The sequence below is a fragment of the Lepisosteus oculatus genome, chromosome 4 (genome assembly GCF_040954835.1).
Source record: "Lepisosteus oculatus isolate fLepOcu1 chromosome 4, fLepOcu1.hap2, whole genome shotgun sequence".
In the NCBI taxonomy this organism is placed as follows: Eukaryota; Metazoa; Chordata; class Actinopteri; order Semionotiformes; family Lepisosteidae; genus Lepisosteus; species Lepisosteus oculatus.
In genome coordinates this window covers 13,390,295-13,407,685 of record NC_090699.1, presented here as the reverse complement: position 1 = coordinate 13,407,685, position 17,391 = coordinate 13,390,295, and the positions used below count along the sequence as shown (strand labels likewise).

The window sequence follows — 17,391 nt, the reverse complement described above, 5'->3', positions numbered from 1 at the left end:
TGTGTGTGTGTGTGTGAGGGTCAGCATCAGTGTGTGTGAGGGTCAGGGTGTGTGTGAGGGTCATTGTGTGAGGGTCAGCGTCAGGGTGTGTGTTAGGGTCATTGTGTGAGGGTGTGTGTGAGGGTCATTGTGTGAGGGTCAGCGTCAGGGTGTGTGTGAGGGTCAGGGTGTGTGTGAGGGTCAGCGTCAGGGTGTGTGTGAGGGTCATTGTGTGAGGGTGTGTGTGAGGGTCAGCGTCAGGGTGTGTGTGAGGGTCATTGTGTGAGGGTGTGTGTGAGGGTCAGGGTGTGTGTGAGGGTCATTGTGTGAGGGTCAGCGTCAGGGTGTGTGTGAGGGTCAGCGTCAGGGTGTGTGTGAGGGTCATTGTGTGGGTCAGCGTCAGGGTGTGTGTGAGGGTCAGCCTCAGGGTGTGTGTGAGGGTCAGGGTGTGAGGGTCAGCGTCAGGGTGTGTGTGAGGGTCAGCATCAGGGTGTGTGTGAGGGTCAGTGTTGTGTGTGTGTGAGGGTCAGCGTCAGGGTGTGTGAGGGTCAGGGTGTGTGTGAGGGTCAGGGTGTGAGGGTCAGTGTTGTGTGTGTGTGAGGGTCAGGGTGTGTGTGAGGGTCAGCATCAGGGTGTGTGAGGGTCATTGTGTGAGGGTGTGTGTGAGGGTCAGTGTTGTGTGTGTGTTGGTCAGCGTCAGGGTGTGTGTGAGGGTCAGGGTCAGGGGGCGTGTGAGGGTCAGTGTTGTGTGTGTGAGGGTCAGCGTCAAGGTGTGTGTGAGGGTCAGTGTTGTGTGTGAGGGTCAGCATCAGGATGTGAGGGTCAGTGTTGTGTGTGAGGGTCAGTGTCTCATGTTATGAGACTGAATTGACAGCTCTGTGAGCAGTGATGGACGTTACTGGCAGGGGCGGATTTCTTAAAAGCAGTTGGACGTGTCTGATGGACAGAAGGGTGTCTCTCAGCTCAGCCGCAGACAGACAGCGAGACCCTGGCCTGCAGTTCACAGATCCTGCCAGCAGAGGGAGCCAGACAGCGAGAGCCTGGCCTGCAGTTCACAGATCCCGCCAGCAGAGGGAGACAGACAGCGAGAGCCTGGCCTGCAGTTCACAGATCCCGCCAGCAGAGGGAGACAGACAGCGTGAGCCTGGCCTGCAGTTCACAGATCCCGCCAGCAGAGGGAGCCAGACAGCGAGAGCCTGGCCTGCAGTTCACAGATCCCGCCAGCAGAGGGAGACAGACAGCGAGAGCCTGGCCTGCAGTTCACAGATCCCGCCAGCAGAGGGAGCCAACGCAGCTTTTTATTACAGTAATGAGCTTGATTTTACATACAGCAGCAAGATTAAACGTGGCTTCTTCGCTTTACAGTAAGAAAAAAGCACACAAGGAGAAGAGAGAGCAGGACGTAGACAGGCACAATGAGGGTCTGGAATACGGTAGGAAAGAAAGGAGCAGACACAGAGCTAGTTCTATAAAAGCCCTTCTGGAAAAGCAGGTTTAGAGAAGGCAACTGACTCTCTGATATCCTTGGGGAGCGAACTCCAGAGCTCTGGGGCGCAGCAGGAGAAGACACTGTCACCCCCAGAGTGTAGGCAGGCTTGAGGGACGGACAGGACGCTGGAATTTGACTCTCAAAGTCTTTTTTTTTTCACTTTTGTGCTTGAAACAAGGGATCTCACTCCTGGTCCTTGGTAGTAGGTTTCCAGTCCTCTGTTCTGTGTGGGTTTTGAAATTCTGTTCCGGCTGTGAAGTGCTGGGATCCATCCCGAACGAGGGACTGAGCTCTGAATCAGCCAGCACAGGGCACACGGGATGAAGCTCTGTGTGTGAGATAACGTGTGTCAGGTGGGGGGGGTTTGACACCGAGGACTGAAAGCAGAGACAAGTCCTAACAAGACTAATGAGGAGGAGTAGAGCACAACTGGATTTAAATCTGATAACTGGAGGGTCTTCTTTACACAGAGGGTGGTGGGGGTGGGGAACAAGCTGCCCAGCCATGTTGTTGATACCCTGGCTTCTCTCCAGACACAGCTGGGTGAGACCCTCCAGTCAGGACAGGAGGCTCTTCTTTACACAGAGGGTGGTGGGGGTGTGGACACACCTGGATGAGAGACACATACTGACTCAGATACACAAATAGTTCTAAATACAGTGGCCCAGATACACACACTTGCTCACGCTGACTAGTACACACACACACTGACTGGGATACACACACAATCGCTCCATTGGGGCCCTCTTTTCTGATCGCCCTATCATCTCATATCGCCGACCACCTAATCTGCGTAACCTCCTTGTTCACAGCTCCCTTGACCGCCCTCAACAACCATCCACACCAGGCACTTTCCCTTGCAACAGAGCTCGCTGTATCACCTGCAAGTACTCAGCCACCACCACACTCATTCAAGGCCCCTCAGGACAATTCCGGATCACCCAGACAGCATCTTGTACCTCCAGCAACCTTATTTACTGTGTCTCTTGCGGTAAATGCCCAGCCATCTACACTGGAGAAACAGGAAGGAGACTCGGAGACCGCTTCAGAGAACACGTCAGGGCTGTGAAGATTAAAAATCAAAGATTAAAGATCTCTCCAAGCCCATTGTTTCTCATTTCACCTCTGACGGCCACGACCATTCTAATCACACCTCTTGATTGGCCTCTCTTTCTGTCCCCTGCTCCCGCCTCTCACTCCTCCTCTTGTTCTCCCGCTACTTTACCTTTGCCTACTGCCCTGTCTCTCTCACACCTGAAGAAGGCTCCACGGCCGAAACGTTGTGTTCTCTTTCTTCTTTTTTTCAGCATGGAATAAACCTGTTACTTGTTCCTTTGCAGCCTACGCATGCTGACGCAGCTGCCCACCTGAACTACTACACACACACACGCTGACTAGTACACAGACACTGACTGGGATACACACACACGCTGACTAGTACACACACACACTGACTGGGATACACACACACGCTGACTAGTACACAGACACACTGACTGGGACACACACACACACGCTGACTAGTACACATACTGACTGGGATACACACACACACGCTGACTAGTACACAGACACACTGACTGGGACACACACACACACGCTGACTAGTACACATACTGACTAGTACACATACTGACTGGGATACACACACACACACACGCTGACTAGTACACATACACACTGACTAGGATACACACACACACGCTGACTAGTACACATACTGACTAGTACACATACTGACTGGGATACACACACACACACACGCTGACTAGTACACATACTGACTGGGATACACACACACACGCTGACTAGTACACAGACACACTGACTGGGACACACACACACACGCTGACTAGTACACATACACACTGACTAGTACACATACACAGTGACTAGGACACACACACACACTCTGACTAGCACACAGACACACTGAGTGGGATCTGGGATACACACACTCAGACACACTTGTGAAACCGTGTTGCTCTTATGGAAAGGGAAGTTAAAGACCTCAGAGACGTCACAGACGCACAGCCCAGTGCACGTGCAACACTCTGTCTCTCCTTCCCCCTCTCTCTTCCTCTCCTTCTCCCCCCGTCTCTGTCTCTCTCTCTCCCCCCGTCTCAATTCAATTCAATTCAATTCAATTCAATTCAAGGTGCTTTATTAGCATGACCGATGGGTACAATCAGTGTTGCCAAAGCAAATAAAAATAATAAAATTAACATAGAACAAAACAAAAAATAGAAGTAAAATAAAATCTACAGACATGTTACAGACATTTACAACAAAGACATATTATATAATATTGACATACTGTAGGCAGCTGGAGCATTATTGGGAGACGGACTCACTGTTCCTCAGGCTGTGACAGGAGATCACATACTGGGCTGCCAGATCAACTGAGTTCCCTCCTCCCTCTCCCAGTAGGATTGGGACCTGTTGTGGTTTTGGCAGGTGTGGGAACTCTGGGATTAGATTTCTGAATTTCGGGAAGAATGTTTCTCTAATCCCAGAGTATCTGTCACAGTGCAGTAGGAAGTGCACCTCTGTCTCTATTTCTCCCTGCTGGCAGTGGGAGCACAGCCTGTCCTCTCTGGGCAGCCAGGTCTGCCTGTGTCGCCCAGTTTCTATGGCCAGGTTGTGGTCACTGAGCCTGTACTTCGTCAGGGTCTGTTTCTGTTTGTTATTTTTTATTTTGGTCAAATATTCAGCTAGTGTGTATTGTCTGTTTAAGGTTCTGTAGCATTCCAGTTTATGTTGTGTTTGTGTGTGTATGTCCCAGTGTGTGAGATATTGCTGTTTGATCTGTGCTGTGATGTGGTTGAGTCTGGGTTGTGGTGCTCTAGCAGTGCTGTCCTGAGGCTGGTTAGTGTTGGTGTGGCTCAGGTCGGTGAGCCTCAGGACCAGCTGGCTCAGGGGGCTCTGTTTTGGGCTCAGCTCTTGGCTCAGCAGGGCTTTGTGGTGGTAGGAATTTTGGTCGCTGTTTTTTAGGTGTAGCCAATACTTTAATATTCTTTTCTGTATGTTTATCAATAGTGGGTACTGGCCTAATTCGGCCCTGCACCCGTTGTTAGGAGTTTTTCTCTGCACACGGAGGATGATTCTACAGATCTCCATGTGCAGAGTTTCTGTGGGGTGTTTGTCCCATTGGGTGTAATCCTGGTCTGTGAGGGGACCCCAAACTTCACTGCCGTATAGGGCAATGGGTTGGATTACACTTTCAAATATTTGGAGCCAGATTCTTGTTGGTGGGTTGATGTTGAAGAGCCTCCTTCTTATTGCGTAGAAAGCCCTGAGTGCCTTCTCCCTCAGTGCCTTCACTGCCAGGTCAAAACTCCCGGAAGAGCTGATGGTGAGACCGAGATATGTGTAGCTGGATGTGTGCTCCAATGTGTTCTTGTTCAGTGTGAATTTGTACCTGTTTCCCTGAGGTCTGGCTTTCTTCTGGAAAACCATAACTCTGGTCTTGTCCAGATTGACTGTCAGTGCCCAGGTCTGACAGTACTGCTCCAGCAGTGCCAGGTTCTGCTGCAGCCCCTGTTCTGTGGGCGACAGCAGGACCAGGTCATCTGCGTAGAGCAGGAACTTGATTTCTGTGTCGTGTAGTGTAAGACCAGGAGCTGCAGACTGCTCCAACATTCCTGCTAATTCATTGATATAGATATTGAACAGTGTTGGGCTCAGGCTGCAGCCCTGTCTCACCCCGCGGCCTTGGGTGAAGAATTTAGTCCTTTTGTTTCCAATTTTCACTGCACATTTGCTCTCTGAATACATTGATTTAATGATGTCGTACACTTTGCCCCCTATGCCACTTTGGAGTAGTTTATAAAACAATCTCTCATGCCAAATCGAGTCAAATGCTTTTTTGAAATCGACAAAGCAGGCAAAAATTTTTCCTTTGTGTTTTTGGTGGACGTGTTTGTCTATCAGTGTGTGTAGGGTGTAAATGTGATCAGATGTGCGGTGATCTGGCAAGAAGCCAATCTGACTTTTACTCAGGACATTGTGTTCGGTAAGGAAGGCCAGTATTCGTGTATTTAGGATACTGCAGAATACCTTCCCCAGGTTACTGTTCACACAGATGCCCCGGTAGTTGTTGGGATCGAGTTTATCTCCACTCTTATAGATGGGCGTGATCAGTCCTTGGTTCCAGGCCTCGGGGAAACATCCGGCTGTCATGATGAGATTGAGGAGTTTGAGCAGGGCTTGTTGCAACTTTGGGCTGCTGTGTCTCAGCATCTCATTTATGACTCCATCATGGCCACAGGCTTTGCGTGGTCTGAGGGCCTGGAGTTTGTCCAGTAGCTCCTGCTCAGTGATTGGGGAGTCTAAGGGGTTTTGGTTGTCTTTGATAGCCAATTCCAAAATTTTGAGTTTTTCATAAATGGTGTTTTGGTCTGATTGATTTGTATTTGGGAGCTTTTCATAGAGATTTTCAAAGTATGTTTGCCAGATTGTTCCATTTTGGATGGCCAATTCTTCTGGTTTTGATTTGTTTAAGTTGTTCCACTTCTCCCAGAAACAATTCTGATTTAGTGACTCCTCAATTTCTGCAAGTTGTTTGTCTATGTATGTGTTTCTTTTCTTTTTCAGCGTGTGTTTGTAAAGTTTTACCATGTCACAGTACCTGAGTCGCAGATCTGTGTTGTGTGGTTGTCTGTGTTTTTCATTTGAGACTTTTCGTAGTGCATTTCTGATGTTTTTGCACTCCGTATCAAACCACTTTTCTTTTGCTTTTGTTTTTTGGTAGTTTTTTGATGTAGTTGTTTTTAGCTTAGATTTTGATGCTAGTTTGTGGAATAGGTGATTTAGTTTTTGTGTGGCCAAGTTTATGCCTAATTTGTTGGTTTGATACGGAGTGTTTAGGAATGTGTCCATCAGTGTCTGAATTTCCTCATGGCCCAGTGCAGTTTGGTATCTGTCTAGGCTGTCTGTGTCCCATCTGTATGCCTGGTTGAGGTCATACAGCTGGCTGGGCTGTGTCAGTGTGTCTCTGTGCTGGTGTGTTCTCTTCATGTAGAGTGTGATCTGGCTGTGGTCGGAGAGGGGAGTTTGTGGCCTGACAGTGAAGGCACTGATACAGGAGGGGTCCAGGTCGGTGATGGCGTAGTCCACCACACTGCTGCCCAGAGCTGAGCTGTAGGTGAACCTGCCTAGAGAGTCCCCTCTAGTCCTGCCGTTGACGATGTACAGGCCCAGCCCTTGACAGAGCTGCAGCAGCTCGCGCCCAGTGCTGTTGACCGTGGTGTCATGGCTGCACCTGTGTGAGGTGACCGGTGTGTGGTACAGAGGGGATTGTCCGAATATGTGAGTATTTCCCTGTGTGCTGGTGAAGTCTGCCAGTGTGCCTGTTCGTGCGTTGAGGTCACCACAGAGCAGCACGTTTCCCTGGCCCTGGAAGTGACCGATCTCCGTGTGGAGACTGGGGAGAATTCCCTCACTGTAATAGGGGGATTCTGAGGGCGGGATGTAGACAGCACACAGGAAAACCTCGTTTTCTGTACAGATGGTATTTCTTTTGATTTTAAGCCAAACTCGTGACTCTTCTTTCTTTACTAATTGTATGGAGTGACTGAGCTCCGCTCTGTACCACACAATGATCCCTCCAGAGTCTCTGCCCCGGGTGATTTGGGGTTTTTTGACAGAGGGCACCATGATCTCCTTGTAGCCTGGGGGACAGTGGGTAGCCAAGTCTCCCCGACACCATGTCTCCTGTAGGATCATGATGTCTGTCTCCTTTACATCCTTGATAAATTCAGGATCAGTGCTCTTCAGCCCAAATGCTGACGAGCCCAGACCCTGAATGTTCCACATACTTATCTTTAGAGATCTCATTGTCATCGTTTGAATTATCTTTGCAATTTGTTATTGTTTTCTGGAACTGTATCAAATTTGTGTCGGACATTTGCATCATCAACAGAAACAAGTATTGTGCTGGGTTTTTGTCTGTCGCTGTGGGTGATGGAACTTCAGCTCATAAGCCGGGTGCAGATGAGGTTCAGGAGCTGCCGGATTTCTCCCAGCTCCAAACCACTCGGGACTGCTGGTCTGGCCAGGGCTGCAGCGTAGCTGTGCAGGAGGGGCTCGGTCCGGCTCTGTTGTTGTGCTGGGTGGGGAGGGGTTGTGGTTCTGGTCCGGTTCAGCTGCTGGTCTGGGTGAGGGGCATGGGGTGGGGCGCTGGTTCTGGTCCTGTTCGGTCGTTGGTCTGGGTTGGAGGGCTGTAGGGTGGTGCTGGTTCTGTTCTTTGTGGGTTGAGTTGGTCTGGGTTGGGGGTGTGGGTGCTGGGGCGTTCCTCTGGTAGTCCTCCTGTTTCTCTCTGGGATGCTGTTTGGGTGTCTGCCCAGTGTGGTGTCTTTCAGAGTTTTTGTGAAGAGTCCAATGGTCTGTTTTTTGAGGTGTTTATGGTCGTGTAGATGCTGTGGTCTCTCTCTCTCTCTCTCTCTCCCCCAGTCTCTCTCTCTCCCCCCGTCTCTCAATTCAATTCAATTCAATTCAAGGTGCTTTATTAGCATGACCGATGGGTACAATCAGTGTTGCCAAAGCAAATAAAAATAATAAAATTAACATAGAACAAAACAAAAAATAGAAGTAAAATAAAATCTACAGACATGTTACAGACATTTACAACAAAGACATATTATATAATATTGACATCTACTGTAGGCGGCTGGAGCATTATTGGGAGACGGACTCACTGTTCCTCAGGCTGTGACAGGAGATCACATACTGGGCTGCCAGATCAACTGAGTTCCCTCCTCCCTCTCCCAGTAGGATTGGGACCTGTTGTGGTTTTGGCAGGTGTGGGAACTCTGGGATTAGATTTCTGAATTTCGGGAAGAATGTTTCTCTAATCCCAGAGTATCTGTCACAGTGCAGTAGGAAGTGCACCTCTGTCTCTATTTCTCCCTGCTGGCAGTGGGAGCACAGCCTGTCCTCTCTGGGCAGCCAGGTCTGCCTGTGTCGCCCAGTTTCTATGGCCAGGTTGTGGTCACTGAGCCTGTACTTCGTCAGGGTCTGTTTCTGCTTGTTATTTTTTATTTTGGTCAAATATTCAGCGAGTGTGTATTGTCTGTTTAAGGTTCTGTAGCATTCCAGTTTATGTTGTGTTTGTGTGTGTGTGTCCCAGTGTGTGAGATATTGCTGTTTGATCTGTGCTGTGATGTGGTTGAGTCTGGGTTGTGGTGCTCTAGCAGTGCTGTCCTGAGGCTGGTTAGTGTCGGTGTGGCTCAGGTCAGTGAGCCTCAGGACCAGCTGGCTCAGGGGGCTCTGTTTTGGGCTCAGCTCTTGGCTCAGCAGGGCTTTGTGGTGGTAGGAATTTTGGTCGCTGTTTTTTAGGTGTAGCCAATACTTTAATATTCTTTTCTGTATGTTTATCAATAGTGGGTACTGGCCTAATTCGGCCCTGCACCCGTTGTTAGGAGTTTTTCTCTGCACACGGAGGATGATTCTACAGATCTCCATGTGCAGAGTTTCTGTGGGGTGTTTGTCCCATTGGGTGTAATCCTGGTCTGTGAGGGGACCCCACACTTCATTGCCGTATAGGGCAATGGGTTGGATTACACTTTCAAATATTTGGAGCCAGATTCTTGTTGGTGGGTTGATGTTGAAGAGCCTCCTTCTTATTGCGTAGAAAGCCCTGAGTGCCTTCTCCCTCAGTGCCTTCACTGCCAGGTCAAAACTCCCGGAAGAGCTGATGGTGAGACCGAGATATGTGTAGCTGGATGTGTGCTCCAATGTGTTGTTGTTCAGTGTGGATTTGTACCTGTTTCCCTGAGGTCTGGCTTTCTTCTGGAAAACCATAACTCTGGTCTTGTCCAGAATGACTGTCAGTGCCCAGGTCTGACAGTACTGCTCCAGCAGTGCCAGGTTCTGCTGCAGCCCCTGTTCTGTGGGCGACAGCAAGACCAGGTCATCTGCGTAGAGCAGGAACTTGATTTCTGTGTCGTGTAGTGTGAGACCAGGAGCTGCAGACTGCTCCAACATTCCTGCTAATTCATTGATATAGATATTGAACAGTGTTGGGCTCAGGCTGCAGCCTTGTCTCACCCCGCGGCCTTGGGTGAAGAATTTAGTCCTTTTGTTTCCAATTTTCACTGCACATTTGCTCTCTGAATACATTGATTTAATTATGTCGTACACTTTGCCCCCTATGCCACTTTGGAGTAGTTTATAAAACAATCTCTCATGCCAAATCGAGTCAAATGCTTTTTTGAAATCGACAAAGCAGGCAAAAATTTTTCCTTTGTGTTTTTGGTGGACGTGTTTGTCTATCAGTGTGTGTAGGGTGTAAATGTGATCTGGTAAGAAGCCAATCTGACTCTTGCTCAGGACACTGTGTTCGGTAAGGAAGGCCAGTATTCGTGTGTTCAGGATACTGCAGAATACCTTCCCCAGGTTACTGTTCACACAGATGCCCCGGTAGTTGTTGGGATCGAGTTTATCTCCACTTCAATAGATGGGCATGATCAGTCCTTGGTTCCAGGCCTCGGGGAAACATCCAGCTGTCATGATGAGATTGAGGAGTTTGAGCAGGGCTTGTTGCAACTTTGGGCTGCTGTGTCTCAGCATCTCATTTATGACACCATCATGGCCACAGGCTTTGCGTGGTCTGAGGGCCTGGAGTTTGTCCAGTAGCTCCTGCTCACTGATTGGGGAGTCTAAGGGGTTTTGGTTGTCTTTGATAGCCAATTCCAAAATTTTGAGTTTTTCATAAATGGTGTTTTGGTCTGATTGATTTGTATTTGAGAGATTTTCAAAGTATGTTTGCCAGATTGTTCCATTTTGGATGGCCAATTCTTCTGGTTTTGATTTGTTTAAGTTGTTCCACTTCTCCCAGAAACAGTTCTGATTTAGTGACTCCTCAATTTCTGCGAGTTGTTTGTCTATGTATGTGTTTCTTTTCTTTTTCAGCGTGTGTTTGTAAAGTTTTACCATGTCACAGTACCTGAGTCGCAGATCTGTCTCTCTCTCTCCCCCAGTGTCTCTCTCTCTCCCCCAGTGTCTCTCTCTCTCTCTCTCCCCCAGTGTCTCTCTCTCTCCCCCAGTGTCTCTCTCTCTCCCTCCCAGTGTCTCTCTCTCTCCCCCAGTGTCTCTCTCTCTCCCTCCCAGTGTCTCTCTCTCTCCCTCCCAGTGTCTCTCTCTCTCCCCCAGTCTCTCTCTCTCTCCCCCAGTCTCTCTCTCTCCCCCCCAGTCTCTCTCTCTCTCTCCCCCAGTGTCTCTCTCTCTCCCCCAGTCTCTCTCTCTCTCCCCCAGTCTCTCTCTCTCTCCCTCCCAGTCTCTCTCTCTCTCCCCCAGTGCCTCTCAGTGTCTACAGGGGTGAAGGCAGGTCTGTGTCCTCTTGCCCAGGAGACAGTCAGCAGACTCCCAGCTGTGCGATTCTGCTGACTGCTGGCCCTGAGCGCCGCGTCAGCCTGCTGACTCCAGAGATCGGCGCAGGAGAGGGAAAGCCACAGGCCGGGGGAGGAAGGGAGGGGTGGGAAGGAGCAGACAGGACTGGATCGAGCCAGATCTCCAGAGCACACAGGAGGAAAACAGTGGGGAGGGGGCGATCAGAGCACAGCGCAGCACAGACAGCTGTTTCAGAATGACAGCTCCGCACACACACTGCTGTCCTGCAGCCCTGCACGGCCTTCACAGGGGCTCTGATCCAGTCTACACAGAGCACCTGAGAAACACAGACACACACAGAGCACCTGATAAAAACAGACACACACAGAACACTGAGAAACACAGACACACACACACAGAGCACCTGAGAAACACAGACACACACACACAGAGCACCTGAGAAACACAGACACACACACAGAGCACCTGAGAAACAGACCCTGAGGAGTGTGAACAGCACACACACACACAGAGCACCTGAGAAACACAGACACACACACACAGAGCACCTGAGAAACACAGACCCTGAGGAGTGTGAACAGCACACACACACAGAGCACCTGAGAAACACAGACCCTGAGGAGTGTGAACAGCACACACACACAGAGCACCTGAGAAACACAGACACAAACACAGAGCACCTGAGAAACAGACCCTGAGGAGTGTGAACAGCACACACACACACAGAGCACCTGAGAAACACAGACACACACACACAGAGCACCTGAGAAACACAGACCCTGAGGAGTGTGAACAGCACTCACACAGAGCACCTGAGAAACACAGACACACACACAGAGCACCTGAGAAACAGACACTGAGGAGTGTGAACAGTACACACACACACAGAGCACCTGAGAAACACAGACACACACACAGAGCACCTGAGAAACAGACACTGAGGAGTGTGAACAGCACACACACACACAGAGCACCTGAGAAACAGACACTGAGGAGTGTGAACAGCACGCACACACACACACAGAGCACCTGAGAAACACAGACACACACACACAGAGCACCTGAGAAACAGACACTGAGGAGTGTGAACAGTACACACACACACAGAGCACCTGAGAAACAGACCCTGAGGAGTGTGAACATTACACACACACACAGAGCACCTGAGAAACACAGACACACACACAGAGCACCTGAGAAACACACACTGAGGAGTGTGAACAGTACACACACACAGAGCACCTGAGAAACACAGACACACACACAGAGCACCTGAGAAACAGACCCTGAGGAGTGTGAACATTACACACACACACAGAACACCTGAGAAACACAGACACACACACACAGAGCACCTGAGAAACACACACTGAGGAGTGTGAACAGTACACACACACAGAGCACCTGAGAAACACAGACACACACACAGAGCACCTGAGAAACAGACCCTGAGGAGTGTGAACATTACACACACACACAGAACACCTGAGAAACACAGACACACACACACAGAGCACCTGAGAAACAGACCCTGAGGAGTGTGAACAGCACACACACACACAGAGCACCTGAGAAACAGACACTGAGGAGTGTGAACAGCACACACACACACAGAGCACCTGAGAAACACAGACACACACACACAGAGCACCTGAGAAACAGACACTGAGGAGTGTGAACAATACACACACACACAGAGCACCTGAGAAACACAGACACACACACAGAGCACCTGAGAAACAGACACTGAGGAGTGTGAACAGTACACACACACAGAGCACCTGAGAAACACAGACACACACACACAGAGCACCTGAGAAACAGACCCTGAGGAGTGTGAGCATTACACACACACACAGAGCACCTGAGAAACACAGACCCTGAGGAGTGTGAACAGCACACACACACACAGAGCACCTGAGAAACACAGACACAAACACAGAGCACCTGAGAAACAGACACTGAGGAGTGTGAACAGTACACACACACACAGAGCACCTGAGAAACACAGACACACACAGAGCACCTGAGAAACAGACCCTGAGGAGTGTGAACATTACACACACACACAGAGCACCTGAGAAACACAGACACACACACACAGAGCACCTGAGAAACAGACCCTGAGGAGTGTGAACAGCACACACACACACAGAGCACCTGAGAAACAGACACTGAGGAGTGTGAACAGCACACACACACACAGAGCACCTGAGAAACACAGACACACACACACAGAGCACCTGAGAAACAGACCCTGAGGAGTGTGAACAGCACACACACACACAGAGCACCTGAGAAACACAGACACACACACACAGAGCACCTGAGAAACAGACACTGAGGAGTGTGAACAGCACACACACACACAGAGCACCTGAGAAACACAGACACACACACACAGAGCACCTGAGAAACAGACCCTGAGGAGTGTGAACATTACACACACACACAGAGCACCTGAGAAACACAGACCCTGAGGAGTGTGAACAGTACACACACACACAGAGCACCTGAGAAACACAGACACACACACACAGAGCACCTGAGAAACAGACCCTGAGGAGTGTGAACATTACACACACACACAGAGCACCTGAGAAACACAGACCCTGAGGAGTGTGAACAGTACACACACACAGAGCACCTGAGAAACAGACACTGAAGAGTGTGAACAGCACACACACACACAGAGCACTATGTCAGAAACACACAGACCCTGAACAGGTTGCACAATACAGTACACACTAAGTCAGCCAGAACTGAAAGACAGACACGCAGTCAGGTCACTGTGCCTCTGAACATGCTGTTCCACACAGGATCTGACAGAGCCCTGGACTGTTGTAAACACTTCTCTCCGGTTACACTGTGTGAACACACCCTCTCCCCTCTCTGTCCCCAAGTATCACTCACGAGCACTCGCTGACTCCAGCCCTCTCTCCTCCCTCGTTCTCCCTCTCTCCACGATTTCTCACTCACTAACACACACACACTGCCAGCCAGAGCTCTCTCTCTCTCTCCTCTCTCCTCTCTCCTCTCTCCTCTCTCCAGGATTTCTCACTCACTAACACACACACTGCCAGCCAGAGCTCTCTCTCTCCTCTCTCCTCTCTCCTCTCTCCTCTCTCCTCTCTCCAGGATTTCTCACTCACTAACACACACACTGCCAGCCAGAGCTCTCTCTCTCCTCTCTCCTCTCTCCTCTCTCCAGGATTTCTCACTCACTAACACACACACTGCCAGCCAGAGCTCTCTCTCTCCTCTCTCCTCTCTCCTCTCTCCTCTCTCCAGGATTTCTCACTCACTAACACACACACTGCCAGCCAGAGCTCTCTCTCTCCTCTCTCCTCTCTCCTCTCTCCTCTCTCCAGGATTTCTCACTCACTAACACACACACTGCCAGCCAGAGCTCTCTCTCTCCTCTCTCCTCTCTCCTCTCTCCCTGTTCCTCAATTTCTCAGGCCGTCCCCTCTCAGCCCTCCTGCTGAGTCTCGGGACCGGTGACACAGCGCTGTTTACACTGGAGTGCAGCCCGCAGGCCGTGTCTCCCAGACACAGGACAGCACACCCTGGCCAGCAGCAGGACACCGAGGGACTGCACACTGAGCTCAGCCCTGTTTCACAAAGCCACATCTAGGTACCAGCGCCGAAGAAGAACAGGGGGCACCCGTTGGACACAGATGAAGTATTTTACCCTTGAAAGTCATGAAAAAGGAGCATCCGTGACAATAAATATTGATGAACAGGATCTGTCACTTCCAAATTATAGCACATCGCAACTTGCAGATTCCTTTGTGAAAGGAATTGCAGCAATAAATATGAAACTAAGAAAGAACGGAAGATACAGGGAGGTGCGATCAGTCAGGCGGCTGGTCGTCAGGTGTGTGTTAACCAGCCTGGGCTCTGAGACACTCCTGTCGCTGTGGCTGAGAGAGACACTGCGCTCCACATGCCCCATTCCATGGAATACAGGAGAAACCGCAAGGAAAACCCCCCGTTTTAATGCAACTGCGTGCAGTACAATCGCTGACCAGTCTTTCGTTCGGCCGGGCAGTGCTGGTTTTCAGCCAGGTGTCCCACATGGCTTGTGAACAACTGCAGGAAAGTGTGGACTTTGTTAACTTCGACTAAAACACCTCCAGTAGTCTCTGTGTCCAGCCTGACAATGCGTCGTGTCTACCGTTCACTGGTTACAGACTCACACCCAGTGAAATACAAATTATTGTGCATAAAGCCAACCACCTTGAGATCTTCTCTTCTTGAGCTGCAGAAACATTACGCACTCGATTATGGTTGGGCAGTTCCATGAGGATAACCCCCAGCGGCATCACAAAGAGCCCATTAAAACTACGATGTGTTGCCCATTGAGGGGCCTGCTGGTGGGCAGTCGCCCGGTTTGCCTTCACCCTGGGTTGGCCATGGAGTTGAACCATTAGGTGTCTCAGGCATTGTTGAAGCGCTCTGCTTCCTACACAGGTGCAGGGGTTCCTTTCTCTCCTCCAATCAGGGATCACTCTGTCAGTGAGAGACACCCTGCTCCTCCAATCAGGGCTCACTCTGTCAGTGAGACACACTGCTCCTCCAATCAGGGATCACTCTGTCAGTGACAGAGACACACTGCTCCTCCAATCAGGGCTCACTCTGTCAGTGAGACACACTGCTCCTCCAATCAGGGATCACTCTGTCAGTGAGACACCCTGCTCCTCCAATCAGGGCTCACTCTGTCAGTGAGAGACACTGCTCCTCCAATCAGGGCTCACTCTGTCAGTGAGACACCCTGCTCCTCCAATCAGGGCTCACTCTGTCAGTGAGACACCCTGCTCCTCCAATCAGGGCTCACTCTGTCAGTGAGAGACACTGCTCCTCCAATCAGGGATCACTCTCTCAGAGAGAACCGAGGCCCCACAGTGAGTATGGAGAGCCCTCAGTCCTGTGTCAGCACTGTGCACTAATGTGTGACCTTTATCTCTCCTGCCCATCAGGGTGAAAAGGGCGATCCCCAGATCTCCACTGAGCAGCTACTCATTAACCAGCAGAGGTTCCTCAGAGCTGTGATTTCCACTGCCTGCACTTTCTTATCTCAGCCTGAGACAGGCCTGCTGCTGACAGTGCAGAGTGTATCAGTCAGTCAGTGTGTGTGTGTATCTCTGACAGTGTGTATCGCTCACTCGGTGTGTGTTTATCTCTGACTGTGTATCGCTCACTTAGTGTGTGTTTATCTCTGACTGTGTATCGCTCACTTAGTGTGTGTGTATCTCTGACAGTGTGTATCGCTCACTCAGTGTGTGTATCTCTGACAGAGAGTATAGCTCACTTAGTGTGTGTTTATCTCTGACTGTGTATCGCTCACTTAGTGTGTGTGTGTATCTCTGACAGTGTGTATCGCTCACTCAGTGTGTGTGTATCTCTGACAGTGTGTATCGCTCACTCAGTGTGTGTGTGTGTGTATCTCTGACAGTGTGTATCGCTCACTCAGTGTGTGTGTATCTCTGACAGTGTGTATCGCTCACTCGGTGTGTGTTTATCTCTGACTGTGTATCGCTCACTCAGTGTGTGTGTGTATCTCTGACAGTGTGTATCGCTCACTCAGTGTGTGTGTATCTCTGACAGTGTGTATCGCTCACTCAGTGTGTGTGTGTGTATCTCTGACAGTGTGTATCGCTCACTCAGTGTGTGTGTATCTCTGACAGTGTGTATCGCTCACTCAGTGTGTGTGTGTATCTCTGACAGTGCGTATCGCTCACTTGGTGTGTGTGTATCTCTGACAGTGTGTATCGCTCACTCAGTGTGTGTGTGTATCTCTGACAGTGTGTATCGCTCACTCGGTGTGTGTTTATCTCTGACTGTGTATCGCTCACTCAGTGTGTGTGTGTATCTCTGACAGTGTGTATCGCTCACTCAGTGTGTGTGTATCTCTGACGGTGTGTATCGCTCACTCAGTGTGTGTGTGTATCTCTGACAGTGTGTATCGCTCACTCAGTGTGTGTGTGTATCTCTGACAGTGTGTATCGCTCACTCAGTGTGTGTGTATCTCTGACAGTGTGTATCGCTCACTCAGTGTGTGTGTATCTCTGACAGTGTGTATCACTCAGTGTGTGTGTGTATCTCTGACAGTGTGTATCGCTCACTCGGTGTGTGTATCTCTGACAGTGTGTATCGCTCACTCAGTGTGTGTGTATCTCTGACAGTGTGTATCGCTCACTCAGTGTGTGTGTATCTCTGACAGTGTGTATCGCTCACTTGGTGTGTGTTTATCTCTGACAGTGTGTATCGCTCACTCAGTGTGTGTGTGTATCTCTGACAGTGTGTATCGCTCTCAGCGATACACACTGTCAGAGATACAAACACACTGAGTGAGCGATACACACTGTCAGAGATACACACACACACTGAGTGTGTCCGTTAGGTGTGTGTTGGTGTCTGTGTGTTTCAGAGTTTGTTTGTGTGTGTACAGTGTGTGTTGGTGTCTGTGTGTTTCAGTCAGTGTGTGTGTGTGGTTTTCACACTGCCAGGACGCTATCGGGGTGATAAGGAGGAATGTCTGACTCAGGAACAATCGTTGCCCGCAGTGT

At 50.0% G+C, this 17,391-nt stretch overlaps 1 long non-coding RNA gene across 1 annotated transcript; it reads right to left on the bottom strand.

Moving 5' to 3' along the window:
* Positions 1–1,257: 1,257 nt before the first annotated feature.
* On the bottom strand, positions 1,258–13,994 carry LOC138238380 (uncharacterized). Its single transcript, XR_011189397.1, has 2 exons — positions 13,733–13,994; positions 1,258–2,077 (listed from the first exon to the last, which is right to left on the bottom strand). It is a non-coding gene; the product is annotated as an uncharacterized lncRNA (long non-coding RNA).
* Positions 13,995–17,391: the final 3,397 nt, after the last annotated feature.